Source organism: Hirundo rustica, chromosome 4 (genome assembly GCF_015227805.2).
Source record: "Hirundo rustica isolate bHirRus1 chromosome 4, bHirRus1.pri.v3, whole genome shotgun sequence".
NCBI lineage: Eukaryota > Metazoa > Chordata > Aves > Passeriformes > Hirundinidae > Hirundo > Hirundo rustica.
This window is the reverse complement of record NC_053453.1, coordinates 57,464,498-57,479,101: the sequence shown is the minus strand read 5'-3', so window position 1 is coordinate 57,479,101 and position 14,604 is coordinate 57,464,498. Positions and strand designations below refer to the sequence as shown.

At 40.4% G+C, this 14,604-nt stretch overlaps 1 long non-coding RNA gene across 1 annotated transcript; it reads left to right on the top strand.

Moving 5' to 3' along the window:
• Window positions 1-1,911: 1,911 nt before the first annotated feature.
• Window positions 1,912-13,752, top strand: LOC120752021 (uncharacterized). Its single transcript, XR_005700573.1, has 3 exons — window positions 1,912-1,995; window positions 11,605-11,739; window positions 13,628-13,752. It is a non-coding gene; the product is annotated as an uncharacterized LOC120752021 (long non-coding RNA).
• Window positions 13,753-14,604: the final 852 nt, after the last annotated feature.

The following is a 14,604-nucleotide window of genomic DNA, read 5'->3' as shown; positions in this document are numbered from 1 at the left end:
GACGCACTTGCAGCAGGATGAGCAGCTTTATCAGCCTGACACACACACGGGCTTTTCCTCTCAGCCAGAAGTACTCGCTTGGGCTCAGCTCAGCACTCTGTCAACACATGCACGGCCTTGAACTAGCAAATTCAGAGCCAACAGAGTGTCTTTCCACTGAACTCCCTGACAATGCAGCCATGATCTCTCTCACCCTGTCTGAGGCTCAGCCAAGCATGCAGAGTAAAAGACCCTCCACTATCCCTCCCCTTTGTGCTTTCTGATTGTTTTGTGAGGTATGATGTGAGATAGGGAAAGACACTCCTGTCATTTATTACCAATCCTAACTTCTTAGATTGCAATCATCCTCTGCAACAAACACAGTACCAGATACCGTGTACAGTGCTGTAACAAAGTACTGGCTTTATTACTGCATTTTTATTTTCAGCCTTGTGGCTGTCAAACAGCATTTGGGTCTAATTCATGACATCACCACAGAGCCTGAATGCAGGCAATACAGATCTGGGGAGCAAGAGATGCAGCATGTGCTTGAAAAGCCCAGGTTGGCCTTTGCTCAGAGAGGAAGCAAGCTTGCAGTAGTCCAGTCTTTAAAACAGCTTATCTCCTCCTCCCTGCCAAAGCACAGGGGGCAATGGTGCAGTAAGGACTCCAGCCCCTGCCTGATGATACAGAGACACTCTGGGCAAGTTAGGATGTTCAGCAGAAACCTAAGAAACTGAAGAAGAAGATGTCTGTTCTGCATTCTCCGAGGGGAGAACTGAACACACATCTTCCAAAGGCAGAGGACCAAAATGCAGAGAAGCATAGTTGGAGGTGAGCATCACTTTACCCTGGTGAGTAGCTGCTTAGTGATGCAGGGTCTGACATGTCTCAAAATGAGTACAGTTCCTATGCAGCCTGGAAAACAGGGCACCTAGTTACAGTTTGAACCTCCTGGCTGGGACTGAACAACCTGAACATTACAGCCTGAAGAGTGGAAAAAGCCTTCAAGCAAGTGCGTCAATCTATTTCTACCTAGATAATCCTCTGGCAATTAAAACAATCAAAAACCCTCTTAAGGGAGGGTGAGCAATTGTGATTTGTAGAACCCATTGAAAGGAAAACAGTGAGACGAAGTATGAAGGCCTTAAAAGGCAAATTATCATTTCCCAGCCCAAATCATTAGTCGAAAAACTTTCCACAAAAGGAATAAACATAGAAAAGCATTTTCAAAATACTTGTGGAAAAAAGGCATATGTCCAGTAATGTATTAGAAATACTTTCCCCCACAGTAATATAAGAAGTGACTGGAATATAAAAGAGAGGAAATGGAATTTTAGGTAGAGCTGTCTGAGATGAATCTGACAAGAGGAGAAAGTAAAATTGCTTGTTTATATTGTATGAAAAGGTGCTCGCCACTCTAGCTGTGATGGTGGCATGCGATGCTCGCTTGCCTTATTCTCACAGGGAATCATGGTGCCTTCAGAGAGCCAGGCAAATGTGAGAGTTCCAGGGCCAGCTCCTCAGAACTCTCACCTGGCCAAGACCCACCACACATCTGCCCAGATATGTGGTCTGTCCGACCTGGAGAATGTTCATGTGGAAACCCTCATGAAGTAGTGTGGATCTAACCTTGTGTCCACCACAGCACATTCCAGAGCTTCCCACTGACTCTGACCATTGCTGGGGCATGCCCTGAAACATGCCAGCAACTAAAACACAGCATCCCCTCAGTGGCTTCTCTGTGTCATGAGACACTATGTGAACACATCAATGAAGAAAAGGAAAATCTCATCCTTTATTTTAAATAGCCACAAGGATATAGATCACAGCAGCAGCAGCCAGCTAACACTCTCTCTCAACTAGAAAAAAAGCTGTCTTTGCCCAGGCAGAAATGTCAACTTGCTTTTTTTCTTTCAGCTGTTGGATCAACAAATCCTTTCAGACTAGGACAATTAGCCTCTGAAATAACTAATCCTTGAAGAGAGAAGAGGGACAGACTTTCTCTTTACTGAGGTAACTGCTGCAAAGGTAGGCCCTTTCTTGTGGGGGGCAAAAATTCCATCTTTAATTCTTGAAAAATACTCATTTCACTAGCACTGAAAGAGAAATTGAGGACTCATGGATTTTGGGGAAGAGCAAACCATTCAAGAAACAAGTGAGGAATCATTATTCAACTTTTTTTAAGGAAGCATATAGAAGAGTTTTTAGTGAAGTAAAAATGATCAATTCTTGCTGAAAATTGATCTTAAAATTTTCATGAGCTGTTTTCAGCACTGTTACGACGTTTTGGTATTTTCTTTTCTCAGAAATGTAGACTCCTTTTTTTCTCTGTCTCTCCTTCTTAAACAAAACAAAACAAACAATCCCCCCCCAAAAAAAAAAACAAACAAACAAAAAAAGTCATAGGTTTTTTTAGTAAAGACAATCAGCGAATTTTGAATTCAAACCCATTGTGATAGTCAAAGATGCTGTCCATCTCCTCCAAACAGAAATTTTGTCTTCACTTTGTTGCCCTCATCCCTCCCAAGACTAACTTTACCTTATGAAACCTTGTCTTTTTGAAGTTTCTCTTGGCTTACATCAGCTTCTAAGAAGAAGATTCTTTCTCCCCTATCCCCTGTAGTGTTGGCTCTTTCTTGTGTGAGATCACTTTGAGTAATTACCTTCTAAAAAGTCTATTGCTGTATTTGCACTGTAAACACACACACTGCATCAGAAATCTCCTTTCAGTACATTCTGCAAAGCTTAAACAAAATTCTTGATTTTGGAAACACTAGACAGGACATTGTAAATCACCACCTTTGAAGGCATAAGTCAATGCCTTCCTTTTGCTAAGTACACTTGTAAAAGTGCACACGGACATTTTCCAGAACTTTGAACAATTCGTTCTCCCAGTTAGATGAAAAATGGTTTGCATACACCTGTATGGAAAGTGATATCTAATCTTTTATGTTTGCAATTGGAGAGTGCTCGGGTCAATCAACATGCAATAGAAGGTAGTGGTAACTCTTATTTTCTATTTAATTTTACAGTCAAGCTTGAGTATTTGTTTTTGAAAGATTGGTGGAGTTGGTTGGCAGTGCCAGGGAATCGGAGTCTTTTTATCTTTAGCGGGCTTGTTATGAGGAGGAGGCAGGTGCAAAGCAAGGGTTCTAACACCGTCGGCAGCAATAATCCCCACCTGAGCACTGCCTGGCCACCTGCTCTCCAGGCTCAGAGATAACCCAGGCTCTAAGTTAGTGCACTTCTAAGTCTTCGCCAAGTAAAGACTCATAAAAGATTCAAATTACGGTAACATCTGTGGGTATGAGAATATATCAATATTTGATCACTGACAGTGATTTCTTCCGGATTCACCCCAAGGCACGCTGCCCAATCTGAAATGGCTTAACTCAACATAATGCACCTGTGGTTTATGGAGAGCCTGTTCAAAGCCTTACTGAAGATGGCATCTAACTTCCTGATAACCCTCATGCCACCAGCCACCCAGCTTGTTACTTGAACCAAGGCATCCTCAAAGCAACTGAATGCTGTGCTGGGCTTTCAGTCAGTTGTTAAAATCCATAAGCTTCTCATGCAGAGATTGGCCCTCGATTTACAGTGGGATTTATCACTGTTGTGGGAAATTGCTTTCTCTTGCTTAGTGACACATCCATCCTAAAACACACTGTGAGGTGGCTGCCAAGGGGTGCAGCAGACAGGAAAAAGCAGAGATGTACAGAAGAAAGTTTGCTAGGAGGTAACACAACTTCTCTTATGCTGAGTAGAAAAGAAAAGAAAAGAAAAGAAAAGAAAAGAAAAGAAAAGAAAAGAAAAGAAAAGAAAAGAAAAGAAAAGAAAAGAAAAGAAAAGAAAAGAAAAGAAAAGAAAAGAAAAGAAAAGAAAAGAAAAGAAAAGAAAAGAAAAGAAAAGACAGATGAGGCTTGGCTTCATTTTTCTGTTATCTAAATAGATTCATTTATAGCCTGTAAATTACAACTGTCTGCATGGCATACATTCCTTGCTCCCCAGTCCTGATAGAACGGCATTCCTTCCTACTGATTGAACTACCAGATTTTACTCTCCTGAGGGATTTTAAAGCTGCCCATTATGGAGGTGCCACAAAACACACTGAGGAAACCATCTGAGGCAGGGAAGCCCTGCAGAAATAGAGCTTAACCAGCTGATTTGTTTATTCCATTCAAAGAAATATCCAACATGCCATTGAAAGACCTGCCAGCTAAAAATCCCTGTTTACATCACTCTTACTTTCCTGCAGGGCAGACATCCCTGGACAAAGGGAAGGTGGCAACGAGCAACCAGTGCCAGAGTCTGAGCTCAGCTGAGAGGCTTGGAGGAAGACGTGTGAAGGAAAGAGTACTCAGTAAAAACCTCATTAGCACATAATTAACAAGCAGAAAAAATTATTTGAAGCTGATTTTACAGCTATGCCTGGGGAAAATGAAATAAAGACATTGGCTTCCCCAAGTTTGCAAGGGACAAACTTGTCCATCATGTTTACAAGGGCATGATAAAAATGAGACAGTAAAGGAACTGGTCATTGCTGACTCCTCACATGGATGCAGCTCAACAAACCCAGAGTAAAAATCTAGCCCAAACCATCAAATTTTCCCTCACCCACTCCCCCACTTCAGGAAACTGCTAAAATTCACAGCCTACTCTGTGAACTGCAGATGAAGCAGGGAGTTACCAGTACCACCTTTCACACTGCTGTTGTCTTCTCCTTTGATATGGTCCAGGATGAGCTGAAGGTGGCATTATCACTACAGTGTACACAGATAGGAAATGGAGAGGCTGGATGAAACGGGGAAAAAAAATGGAGGGGAGAAAATGAAGCTAAAAGAAAATTAGTGGAGGTATGGAGAAAATTGATGACAACATACTGCTGTTGAAAGATGGACTAACATGAAATTGCGAAGGTGTTTAAAACTCTTTCACTCCAAATAATGCAAAAATATTCTTAACTTTTAAATGTTTTGGGGTTTTGGTTGTTGGGGTTTTTGTTTGTTTGTTTGTTTGTTTGTTTGTTTAAATAAAAGCATTATTTATTCCACTCTTTCAAGTAAGGGGAATTTAAAATTTAAAAATTAAAGCCAAAGAAATCAGAAACTCTTCTGCTAACAAGATAATAAGACCATTTGATGCTGTTATCCCCAATACCTATAAGCCCTTCCAATCTCGCTTGAACGAAAGCCAAGTCATGGTCTCGTGTATTCCAGGAGCTCTAAAAACCATAATTTGTAAACTCTGTAAATGTTGTTGTTCAGCATACTGCATGTCTTCAGCTTATTGACTTTGTGTGTTCCTTTTGTCAGGGCTTGTGTTTCATTTTGTTCATACCTGACACCTTTTCAAAACAAGTGCTGCCAATGGCTGACTGAGGATATGCAGGCAATAAGAGTACAGAAAACTGTAGCAACACTGTAACTTTCATTGTTCCTTAAGGTGGAATAAGGACAAGAATATTTTAGCTTATTCAGGAAGAAGAAAAAAGAAAACAGCACACAGAGAACCGTTCTACACTCTGAATGAAGAGAGTACACTTACTTCATGCTGGATTTATTTCAGCACAGCATAACAGCTTTCCACAAAGTGGTTTAGATGGGATTCCCAGGTGACTTGTTGTATTTAAATACTGCCTGCCTAGGATTTAAATAAACAGCTTTTATATTAATTAGAAACAAATCCTCTCAATTGGAAGGTATTAACTGTTCCTAAACTGCACACACAACACTTACTCAGACTTTGATTCAGTTACATGCTTTTAAACTTGCCAGCCACTCATAGTCTAATATGCTACAACCACAGTTTACAGCAGTGCAATAAAACATTGATTCAACTGTTTTAACCTTTCATCGATCGGTGTAACATGTAATTAAGTCCTAGGAGCAAGCGAGCAGCTCATTGCTAGCACATCAGCTTAGGTACATATTTACAGCCTAAGCCTAGCAGAATTGTTTTATGCATGTTTTGCAGTAATACACATGCCAATTATCTCTTTGCTGGTTTCTGATTACAGTTTAATCAAAGACACTCCACACTGTGCAAGCAGGACCTGAATATAGACTGCCAGGCTCTTCATTGACCAAGTACATTGATTTCACTAGCTGAGAACCTGACTTAGATGCTTTGTACTACACTCATTGCAAAATCCCTGTAAACGGGTCTGTGGCTCCCAGAAAGCACAGGAGTTGTTAGTTCCACCTGATACTAGGAGTGCAAACTCCCTCTGAAGGCAGAGCAAAGCTGCCTGCTTAAATTCACAGGGTTAGTTAGCAGCTCTAAAGTTTTTAGAGCCTCAGAATCATCCCTCTCCAAAAGATAACTGCCTTGCCTGGCTCCCGGGAACAATGTTCTGCTTTTCTCAGCTTTGACCCCATTAGGTAAATCCATGTGGATTTTTTTTTTTTTTTTTTTTTTTTTTTTTTTTTTACCTGGCTGACTAGCTGAAAAAAGATGTTTTTTCTCTTGGTTTACCTCACACCATTCAAAAAAGCTAAATAGATTCTCAAAATGTTTGTGATCAGATTGAATAGGCCAAAATAATCCTTTGTGCTTGCAGCCTGTTTTTCATTAATTAGTGGAAACCCAACCTGACAATATTCAATATCACAGTTTCCAGACTAAGAGTGCATCGCTGAGATAAATGGAGTAGAAGGAAGATGTCAGTTCCTGGCATTATCATCCTCCTGTACAATAGCATTTTGTTTGTTTGTTTGTTTGAATATATATCTGATAGTGGCAGAAAACACTTCTTTTTTTTTTTTTTTTTTTCTCCAGAGGCTGAGATATTTCAATAAATTTGTATAAATAAAATATACAGACAAAGAAAAATTGTGGTTATTCAGCTCTTTTGGAAATCTCCACAATCTTGTACAAATTTCCTCCTTTTGGGTGCCCTCACAGATATGTTGAGCTCTGCTCCAGCCAGCTGTGAGAGGTAAAGGTGACCACAGTGAGAATATTACTTTTTCTAGATTTTGTCCCTTTCAAAAATAAACACACTGACAAGAAATGTTAGAATTCTTTAAAATGGCTCCAGGGAAAAAAAAAAAACCAAAACCAAACCAAACCAAACCAAACAAACAACCAAACTTTAAAGTAAGGAGAAGGTATTAAAAATAAACAAACCAACCAACAAACAAAAGAATACAACTAAACAAATCTAAAGTCAGCCTGTCTCCTTTGTAACCTTCCTCCCTTGCTATGTAAGAGTGAAAGTTTTGCTTCAAAACCAAATCCCTGTGGATTTGCAGCGTATTCCCTGTACACAGCGATGAAAGAGCAGGCTGTGGTTCTGAGCAGACCACAGAGATGACAGCCAGGGGATTCGGTCTGTCAGCAAAGCTGATGCCCTGTCCTGGCAGTGCCGCACAGCAGCACACCCATTGCTTCCAGCAGTTGAACACCTGACCTCTTGTGCCACACAAGTCAGTCTGACAGCCAGCACTTTTCTCATCCTGTTTATTCCCTTGCAACTGGAAAATAAGCTGGTGTTTCTCTTTTGCAGGGACCAATTTCTCCATTAGCCTTGTATTTCTGGGCTCTCACATTATTTCTGGACACAGTTTTGCTCACTGTTGTGACAAGTGCTGTGCTCTGTACCCCACACTTATTCCAGTCATATAGCTCTTTTATAGAACAGAATTTACCTGATTTTTTTACTAGCTGTATAAGGTGTATGTTCCAGCCCTCTTGACCAAGTAATCTTTATTTATTTAAGAAAATTTTTCCATGCTCTAAATGGGTAATTTTGTAGACAATGTGTCTGAACTTCAGTTACAACTTAAATGTTAAACAGCTGCAAGGGGGTTGCCTCTGGAAATCTTCTCTACAGAGCCTTTACTCTCCTTTTTGTTTGATAAGTCCCATGAACACACTAATCTGAAGTCTAGGAAAGTTCTGTGGCCAGACCCCACTGCTAATGGAAAAGTGGAATCATCCATGGAGAACCACTGATTTGTATCTCCTAGCAGTCTGGCTTAGATGAAATGAGATGAAATAGTGACTTTTAAAGCTATTGCATAAAGCACTATGAGTGAATTTCTCAGGCTGACAACAAATTCCATTTGCAGGAGACTTGCATCTTCATTTTCCTCATCCCTCTGTAGATCCTCTGCTGGTACTAGAACAGTTGAGATTAGGTTTCAGGCTTTATTCCAGTAAGAAATATTCAACTGGCTCTTTCTCTTCTAGCCAAGCAGACAAGTTGAAAAAACTGAGACCTGGAGCCAGCTTAGTCATGCATTGCTTCCTAGGGAGCAGGGCTAAAAAGAAGGAGTACAAAAGAACATATCCGTATCCATATCCATATCCATATCCATATCCGTATCCATGGATCAAAATTCAGACAAACCAGCAAGGCAGAGATACTTTGCTTGGCAAGCTTCGCTGCCAGCCATATCTAATGAAAGAAATGTCTTATGTTGTACACTTCTGCTGAGCCCAGCTATTGCATTATCACACAAGAGGCACAATTTTTCATGCAGAGTTTGACCTTCAGGATCATGAAATATTCACTCACTAGAAATAGTCCTGAGAACCATGTTCCTGAGGACTGTCCTAGATTTACCCTGCGTTTTCAAATTAAATGCTTTCTTATTAGGCAAGACAGACCCTGTCAACAAAACTGAGTTTACTGATTTGTTTTTTGTTTTACTAAGAACAGGAAAACACATTTTTTTGATAATGCCAAAACATTTTGTTTCAGTGAAGTTGTTCCAAAACAAGTGCTATTTTTTCTCATGCATACACAGAAATGAAAAAGTAACTCAAAGGGAAAGAATTTCTGATTTCTGAGTTCCTCTAAACCTAGGCACGATGTCAGATGTCACCTCTTGACTATGTTATGACACAGGCAACGTAAAATAACGATGTTTAGTTACTGTCATCAAATCAACACCACCGCTTTAAATTCAGATAGAAACTGAATCTGATTGACCACAAAGTCTACTGTGTGTGTTATCTGAGGGCTCTTTCTGGGACAGGAAAGTGTCTGTCCTTCACAGCCCTGGCTGGAGGACTCGGAGCATGTCAGCTGAAGGAGTGGGATCAAAACAACAATCAGAAGGGTGACAGGTCTTGCTGGGCTGACAGGCAGGGCGTGCATGTGGAGTGAGCACATACATGTGTACTCTGCTGCCCCTAAACTCCCTGCTGGCCCTTTTCTTGTGAGCCAGCGGGGCACCAAGCCCGCTGAGAGGACTGACTTGTGCAATTTCAATGCCCTTTAGTGATGCACAAGAGCAGAGACGACAGGAAAACAGAGGGGACGGGGCATTGCAAGGCTGCTGTTTATTTGCATAGCCTTGAAGCCTGTGATTTGCCCCCACCACGTGATTCAGGGACCAGCAATTACAGATATTTATACTGATTATTCTTTATAGCAAATATTCTAAGGAGACCTCCTTTCAGAGACTGCCACATTCTAATTACAAAACAAAGCCATAGATGCCTTCAAAGTCCCACTTGGAATCATAGAAATCCCACTGTAGGCATTAGTCAGGGGGAACATCAGTATGCCATCCCAGACTTGTCCTACCCCGCTATTACTCTTACAGATCTTTGTGGGGAGCAAAGTGGTAGTAACCAGCCTATAGTTACCTGGAGGTCTACCTCAAAAGCAGGGCAATCACTAAGCTAAAATATTCCCCCGTTCTCAGTGACAGCCAGCAGAGAGAGGTAACACAGAAATCTGAGATGGGCCACTTTCCCCAGTGACATAAATTCCTAAAGTATTGCTTCCTTCCACCACAAAGTGTTCCCAAAGCTACTATTAGAGACAGAGGGTGGAATACCCAAATGTCCCATTCTCTCCCTCCACAGATTATTCTAGATGTCCATATCCAAAACCTTAACAGCTTTATTTGTGGCAATTAACAGTAAATACTGAAATGCATCTCTTGATACATTTCATACTCAAAAGTGCCACCAAAAACTTTCTCCAAGTTTAATCTTGCAAAGGAACTGTGCAAAAGTACATCATTATTTTCTGAAGAGGTCAAGAAGTATCCATCTCACTCTAAAGTAAACAAATGAATTAACACACAAATATATATATAAAAAAAAAAAAAAAAAAAAAAAAGATACACCAAAATAGAAGGAGTATGTGTTTACGTTGACTTTTACTTATAAAGATATTTTAACTTCATTCAGAAATGCGTCCCTCTCTCTTTTTGGATACACACATGTGGAATGTTCAAAAAGAAACCCCAGTTAGCAGCATCCAGTTTGCAAAGGGATTTCTTGAGAAGCGAATTTCAGAGTCCATATTCTTATGAGTCACTTTATCCACTGCAAAATTATTGCAATAAAAAGTTTTTCTTTTTTGATAAAGCACAATTAAAGTGACCTATTTTGCCTAAGTTAAAACAGGAGTGAAATGAAGACTCTGACCCATTCCTCAAATCTTACAGGTTCAATAGTAATCTAGCTATGCTATTCACTTAGAGAAACCATTAATTTTGCTATGTGGCTGAAACTACGAGGCTTCAGCTTTCTTTCTCTCACTTTCCTCCCCTCTTTTTGCTCTTTGTCTATGCACCTGTTTGCACCACTTTACCATCCCATTTGAAAAACTTTGGGTAATCCTCTGGCACTAACCCTGGTGTGATAATACTCCTGTTATTCAGCACCATAATTACAAAGGACAACACAGATAAAACGTCTTTCACTTCTGCTGTGAATATGCCAGTTTTACCAGTTTTCAAGGTGAATGATTTCTAAAACCTTCCGTATTTAATGTTAATCTAAATTCTTTGCACAATGAAACTTCCAGCGCTTTATGGAAAAATGGTTACTTTTGATACATCAAAGTGAATGCTAATGATGAAAACTTTTACAGCAGCTTTTTTAGCAGCAGCCCCTTCTCCAAAACACTTCATCAACCTTGAACGGATCTGCTGAGGGACGGTTCAGTATTAGATTTTGCTTTGAAAAGGGCAAGCTACAGCAGAGGGAAGTGAAATGCTGGAATCAGGCAGCGGACCAGTGACATAGGCAAAAATAATTCCTTTGGCTGCTGCATCACAACCCTTTGGATCTGGGTAACATTACTAAAAATTATGAATTGGGTGACGTTTACTTTATTTTGGTTTTTTGGGACGACTTTAACTAACTTATCTTCCACCTGCAATAAAGTTTACTACCCAATTAAAAGCTCAACAACAGAATTAAATCTTGCCTAGTTCCCTAGTTCCTGTTAGGGAAAGCAAATTCAGCATCTTCACATCCCTTTTCCCCTCCTGCTTTGTCCTTCAACAGAGAAGGCAAAGCTTTTCTTTGTTCTGTGTTTCTTAGCCGGTTTGGACTCATTTGGGCTGGAATCAAGTGGGAAGAGTCCTGGTGGCTTGGATCTCCCCTCAAGGATTTCAGACTGATAGCCATTCTTGTTAAACCCACAGGAGCATTTTCCTGAATGTCTTGTGTAGGTGCAATGGCTGAAACACGACCCAAGAAGAAACCTCACTCAAACAGACAGGCAACAGGGAGCACGTGTAGAGCTATAAAACAAGACAAATTACCCTGTACTCTCTTTTCAATAGCCTAACCAAATCATCAAAGTTTGGAAACAATTTTTCTCCACCACAGGATAGATAAATGTTGTTCCCTTATGTTCCCCAGGCATGTTGTACTTTTCTCAGACTGGTCAACTTTTGGGGGCAGGACAGCTGTTCCAGAGCCATGCTCAGCTCTGGGCCCACATCTGGACACGGTGATGATAACAAAAGCATATTTGACAGATAAGAGGAATAGCAGGTAAGTACACAACCAGTATGAATCTTTAAAATATCTGTGATTTTTTTGCTGGAACCTTTGCTCTGCCAGAGAGTCCCCAAGGACAGCACTTGCCAGACAGGAGCCAGTCTCGCACAGCCTCCTGTGGTGTCTAAGAGAGAATAAAGTTGTTGATCAGTGCCTAGAAGAAAGTCAACCACGTTTATGTGATCCAAGTCAGCAGGGAGAGTTTTGGATACTCTCAAGGTCTTCTCCAAACTACTGGATTTTACCTTGCTCCCCAGAGAACTGAATAAAGCCTAAGGAGAAGAGGGATGCCTTCAATTAGTTCTTCACAAACTTCTTTTCAGCCAAACTAGGAAAATTGTCACACAGGAACAATAATTAGCCACAATGGCAGCAAAGGTAAGCTGAAACAGAGGGAAAGATTCCCCTCTCCATCTATAGGTTTTGCTCCTCACAGCCTGTCCCAGCATCTCAGATTGCTCTGTAACATCCAGCCTAAATCAAACCATGTGCAATGGGAAACAGACTTCCATACATTCATTCTAGCACTTGCAGAAAAGCAGTGATCATTTCCAAATCCTGTCTTTTTCTGCTCAAAGAAACCACAGGACTGAGAAGTTGTTTCAGTGTCTGAATTAGTGTCCATAAAAACTTGAAATGCATAAAAAACATTATTTCAAAGAGAGCACAAATAACCTGTGTACATATCAAGTCCATGAGGAGCCTTCCAAAGCCAAGAAAAAATAACATCTTCTGTACAAAAAAGAAAAAAAGAAACTTAATAAGTCACAGGTTCATCAGGTGAAGCATGCCAGTTATTTTGTAGAAGGGCATATTTTCAAGGTTTCAATTTAATTAAGATGATTTTCTAACAGTTTGGCTGCTCACCAGAACCTCATCAGGACAGAAACTGGGCAGAAGCCCTTCTAGAACAGACCTAATTGTGAGAGATCTTTCATTCCATGGTCCTAGCCAGCTGGAAACACTGTGAATAGCCTCTCCGATGATATTTCACTCTCCTGCTTTTGGACCTAGATGAAACCAGGAAGTGCTGCGAAACCATAAATACCATTAAAAGACAGAGAGGGAGAAAGATTAACCAGATTTTGGCCAAGCTCCAAAACTCTGCCTTTCAGTTTGGGGCAAAGGTTCAGGCTGGTTTTCACCGATTGGTTTGTTCACCTCAGATATTTCTCACTTTTACATGATATAAAGTGCCTTTATTTATCTTTTACTCCCTTACACACTAAGTGCTGGTCATATTCCTTATACATCAGGCAACGCATGTTCAGAAAGAGAAAGAGGACTGAAAGCATGGCAAGTCTCCACAGCTAATTTAGGATCAGTAATAGTGGGCGGGAGAAGCTGATTCCAGCTGCATGGGGTTATATGGAAATGTCCCTCCCAATTTTTCAAAAGCTTGTCTGATGTAGCACTGTTGGTGCTGGTCATTAGTTAGAAATAATAATATGTATTCTTGATCAAAAATGAATAGAAAAATTCATTGCATAAGTCAGCAGAGCCAAAAAAAAAAAAAAAAAAAAAAAAGTTTTTTGTTCTGGTTGTTAACAGAAAGAGGAATCTATTTCCCCGTCCCCAGTCCTGTGTCCCAAGAGCCAGACACATGATAGGAGGTGGTAGGAGCAAGAAGGAGGGCTGCTGACCCCCTAACCTCCTGGCTTTTAAAATAGCTACTCAAATGCCGTTAAACACAAGTGCAAGTGGCATCCTAAGCAGAAATTGGTGTATTCTCTTACCTTTGGAAACACTCTTCTCAGGTGTTGAGCAGTTCCTGCAATTACAGGGTACCTTCAGCACTCAGCCTCAAACCACAGTGTGGGGTGCTGCCTTGGGATTTGAAATTGTGTTGTGTCATCTGAATGGGATAAACTGGCTGTTTTAGTGCCCACAGGACTCCTGTGAAAGCACAGCCACAGATCCTGAACATACCACTTGCCACTGCTGAAAAAATATGGAGAGGACAGACACATCTGGAGCAGAGGAAGGCAACATCATCAAAAATGGCAGGTAAAAACCAGCATATGATGTTCCAGAAATGATTTTCAGACAAATATATTTACTTTTTCTTTTGGGGAGAGCGGGGGGAAAGAGAGCTGCACGTCCTTTACAAACAGTGCTGGTATTATTCACACTGCCAACCAAACCACTTAAGCTAAAGAACCTTTGCAGTACCACAAGTGTAATACAAAAAAACAACCAAAAACCACTTACTTCCTTTTTTTCCCCCCTGAGTATTGACATTCTTGTGCAGTATTAGGAAAGCTAATTTAGCTTCCAGTTCTAAGAATTTTTGAATCTATAGCCAGTAATTATTTGCATTCAGGGGTACAAAAGAGGAAAACAAAGCCCACAAATTCTAGCACATTCATGTGGGATTGGGAGTTGAATTAGGATCCTCACACCCCATTGAATTATCGGCCCCCCTATTAGAGCCTTATTAAAATGGTAATGATTATAATGCCAGTCATAGGCAGGCTGTCGCACCTGTCAAAAAAAAATACCCGATTATCCTGTTCATTCAACTGTCTGGCATTCGAATCCGTGTCTCAGGTTTACTGTTCTGTGAAGTTTTTCTTTTTCTTTCTTTATGTTTTTTTTTCTTTTTTATGAAGTAAAATAAAAGACACAAGAACAAACACTTCCAAAAAGGTGATTAAAAAATCCCTTCTAATTTAGCACATCTACTACCCATGTGGCGTTAAGGTATCTAGGCCAGCAGTCTGAGGAAACAGATACAATTTCACTGGATTTCTCTATAATGAGGAAGAATACAGAGGGCTACAGTAAAATCTCTTCATAAAAAGGAGCACTGGTTTTTAAGAACAAAAAGAACAATTGGCCTTCCTCTTTACACACACA